General features: G+C 43.6%; 1 pseudogene; it reads left to right on the top strand.

Moving 5' to 3' along the window:
* The first annotated feature begins 3,176 nt into the window (after positions 1 to 3,176).
* LOC119002438 (ferritin light chain-like) lies at positions 3,177 to 3,778 on the top strand (annotated as a pseudogene).
* Positions 3,779 to 4,366: the final 588 nt, after the last annotated feature.

The following is a 4,366-nucleotide window of genomic DNA, read 5'->3' on the forward strand; positions in this document are numbered from 1 at the left end:
TACAAGTCTGTGCCCCTCTTTCTCATGCAACACTGGCATAGCACACGACACTACTGGACCTCATCCATGTGCCCAGCCCAGTGCCCTCTTTGTGGGAATGTACAACTGCAGCCCCATCTAGTCCTCAGTGTTGCCTCTGGCACAGAGCCCTCAGTGACCTCTTCCTCCTCTGGACCCACTGGATACCTGCATCATTTTCTGGGAATGCAACTAAGGCAAGCTTGTACCATCTGGTTATGGATGGTGTGTGTGTGTGCATGTAGCCAATCAGTCTGATGGGATTATAAACCCCTGGATGACAGAGACCTTATCCCTTAGTCTTTGCATTTCTAGAATCTAGCCAGAGTAAATTCTGAGTTAACTTGTGTGCGATCAGTGAATACATTTTTTAAAATATGGTTCTTTGGAAAGATCCTAAAGTCAAGGTGCCAAAAAAATGTCGGCATCCTCTGTCCACATAGAAAACCCCTGCTCATCCTTAATGATCCAGATCAAATGCTTGCTCCTCCTTGGTGTAGTTGAAACAACACAGGCTTTCGAGTGAGCCACACAGGAATGCAAGTCTTTCCTGCACCTCAAGAGGCTGAGCGAGTTTCAGTGGCACATTGTCATGGAGCCTCGGTTTCTACTTCTACTAAGTAGAAACAGTAATATCTACCTCAGAAGGCCAGGATAAAATAAATTAAATATAGACAGGTCTGGAACAGGTGGGCAAGGAACTAATGGCAACTCTTAATATTTTCCTCAGTGTCTTCCCTTCCGTGCACCCACCACACTGTGTACATGTTGCTGTTGAGGTCCTTTTATGGCACAGTGTGAATATTTGGGTTCCTATCTGTCTCCTCCACTAGGCTGGGATCTTCTCAAGGGCAGGAGTTATCCCATATATATGAACACTCAGGCCATGCTCTGTGCCAGTCCCTCTACATACCTAAGATAATCTTCACAACCAACAACAATTATTCCCATTTTAAACATGAATTTAATTCCTACAACAACCAACTAATTATCTCCATTTTCAGCATGAGAAAAGTGGCCTTGGAGGGTTTAAGAAACTTACATGCAAGTTCACACAGGTTCAGCTAACAGGGGTGATCTCTGCACCTATGTCACTCCAAATTCAAGTCCATGCCCTTCACCTCCACCCTGTTGGGACCAAGGAGGTCTTGGCCATCCTTGTGTCACCTCCAACACCAACTAGCACATGAGCAGCAGGAATTAACATTTACAAAGTGATTACTTGCCCAATAAAGGGATTCTGAGTTCCCATATAGAAATACCTATGTCCCACCTTGAGATGATCCTACCCCTGGAACAGTACCTGAGAATAACGGCAGTAGCCTAAAGGACTTTTTCAGAAAAGGGTTCTAAATCTACCAGCTTCCTGTTTCATGAGAGGCACAGATTTAGCACATGAAGAAAAATCACCCCCCATGTCCTGGGGGAGGATGTTCGTCGCAGGATTATCCGTAGAGGCAGGAAATTGGAGCATCATCACGGGAGAGTAGAGAGGCACTGTATGACGGATGCTCACCTGGGTAGAGCCACGGGAGGAGCGGATCATAAATGGACAGAGTAACATGGGTTCTTCTTCAAGGCAAAGTACTGAGTGGAAGAAGTAAGAAACAGAATGGGATTTATAGCAGGACCATTCACACAGTAGTACCATTTACACATGCAAGAAAAATGTGTGCACACAAAGCATAGCACACATTTCAGGGTGTGGTTGGCGATAAGAGTGGGATTCAGGAGTTCAGCCTCCTGAGTCAGATCCCAACCTTACTGCTTAGCAGCTGTGTGACCTTGGCAACTTACTCAACCTCTTTATGCCTCAGTTCTTTCATCTACCAAATGGGGTTAGTAAAGGTGCTTAACTCATAAGGTTATTATGAGACTAAGTGATTATATTTAAAGACCTAAGAACAGAACCTGGCATGTGGTTAATTCTCTACAAGTGTTATTTGTTATCAGTACAGTTTTGAAAACATATACAAAGAAAAGATACAGGCTTGGCCAAAAAGTCCATTTAGAGTTTTTTTTTTAAATAAAAGACATGTTTTTTTTTATTTTCACCAGTAACTTTATTGATATGAATACTTTGAGGACGTGGGCTATCTCCAGCTATTGGCTTCTAGTGGGTAGAGACCAGAGTGCTGCTAACATCTCCTAGTGCATAAGACAGCCCCACAGCAAAGACTTCTTTGGCCAAAATGTCAAAAGTTCCAAGAAACTTCACAAACAGCACTGACATACCCGATCAGTCCCAGCATCTTCTCCATACACTGCACAAATCGTTTTCTGCATTTCAGTTGTGTTTTTACCTTTCTTGAAATAATAAAGTATAATACACCAAAAATGTTGCCTATTTTCTTCCATCTTCAATATTAAAATGGCTGTACAAAAATTCACCAATTTTGATGGTTTTCTAAATGCACAGTAATATGACAGCTGTCACAATACAATCTAACAAAATTGTTTCAAATGAAGTTAAAGGCTACTAAGCACTACTAGAACCATCGTATGGAAAAAAATTGAAATGAACTTTGTGACCAACCCAAATACATGCCAAACGCATTAGAACAACTGTCCATAGGGAAGAGAATAGGTATGACATAGAAAGGAATAAATACAGACAAACAACAGCAGCCTTATATGACGTAGCAGTGCTAATTTACCAAGATTTCGGAAGTGTGGTTAATTTAATTCTCTTCAGTTTACATTTTTAAAAAAAAATCCTAAGAATTTACTAGTCAAGCAGTTATCAACCATTTGCCTTGCTGAGTTGGTAAGTGATTATTTCTTGGTCACATTTGCGGTAAGTCAACTGTTCAGTGTTCAAAAAACTCACCCTAAAGTGAGGATCAGCTTTTACTTAAGATATGACTACAGCCAAGCCCAGTCTGCCCCAGTACCCATTCTGAGTCAACACAGCCACTGGATAATAAATAAGAATGCATAAAGTGCCTACTATGTGAAAGATGCTGAATTGGATACAATGAAGCAAAAAAGTCCTTGATATAAACTTTTAAACTATAAAATATTAAGTTTAGGGAGTGCCCTCGCAGTCCTTTCTCTTGCTCCAGTGTTTGGATGGAACAGACCCAGGAGGCTCCTTCTTCCAGCCTTCAACCACCCACCAAACTGCTTTCCAGTCACCACCTTCGGAACCATCTCAGCCATCCTTGGCCTCTGAGACCAGCCAAACACTGTTTTCTGAGTTTAACTCCTTATTGCCAAACAACCATGAGCTCCCAAATTCATCGGAATTTTTCCACTGAGGTGGAAGCCACCATCAACCGCCTGGTCACCCTGCATCTGCAGGCCTCCTACACCTACCTCTCTCTGGGCTTTGATTTCAGCCAGGACGCTGTGGCTCTGGAGGGTGTGAGCCACTTCTTCCCTGAGTTGGCCTCGGAGAAGTACAGGTCAGGGTTGCTGAGCATCTCTTGAAGATGCAAAATCAGCGCAGCAACCGCACCCCCTTCCAGGACACACTAAAGTTGTCCCAAGATGAGTAGGGTAAATCAAACTCAGACACCATGGAAACCACCATGGTCGTGGATAAGAACCTGAACCAGGCCCTTTGGACCTGCATGCCCTGGGCTCTGTCCACACAGATGATCATCTCTGTGACTTCCTGGAGAGCCACTTCCTGGGCTAGAAGGCGAAACTCATCAAGAAGTTGGGTGGCCACCTGCCTAACCTCTGCGGGTGGACTGGCTCCAAGGCAGGGATGAGCGAGTATCTCTCTGAAAGGCTCACCCTCAAGCGTCACTAGGAGCCTAGAGGCCTCTGAGGGACCCCTCTGCATTCCCTGGTGTCTGTCTGACTGAGCTTTGGCCTGAGCTTTTTTGCTTTTTGCTTTTTGTTTCTTTGCCTGAGCCTCTCCCTGAAACCACTGGGCCTCCTTTTAACCACCTGGGAGCCCTCTCCCATGCTGCGGAGCAAATAGGAACAATAAAGCTTTCTACAGAAAAAAAAAACAAAACACCTACCTTTAAGGGGCAAGGTGAGTAGTACCAACCACAGCTGTTGAAAGCCATTCAAAACTACTCGAAGCTGGAGGACGAGGGAAGACTTCACCAGGAGAGCAGAAAGTAGAGCTAACTAACCCTATCAGCTGCTTGAACCACTTCTAATAGATTTCCTCATTAAGCGATGCTTATGGAAACAACCTAAGGGTCCATCAGTGGATAAAAATCTGGAATGTTATTCAGCCATAAAAAAAAGAATTAAATGTTGTCATTTGCAACAACGTGGATGAACCTTGAAGGCATTATGCTAAGTAAAATAAGTCATACAAAGAAAGACAAACACCAGATGATCTCATGTGAAATCTAATAAAAGGGGGGAGGGTTCATAGATA

The sequence above is a fragment of the Sturnira hondurensis genome, unplaced genomic scaffold, assembly GCF_014824575.4.
Source record: "Sturnira hondurensis isolate 20B ecotype Veracruz unplaced genomic scaffold, ASM1482457v3 Scaffold0017436, whole genome shotgun sequence".
Classification (NCBI taxonomy): Eukaryota; Metazoa; Chordata; class Mammalia; order Chiroptera; family Phyllostomidae; genus Sturnira; species Sturnira hondurensis.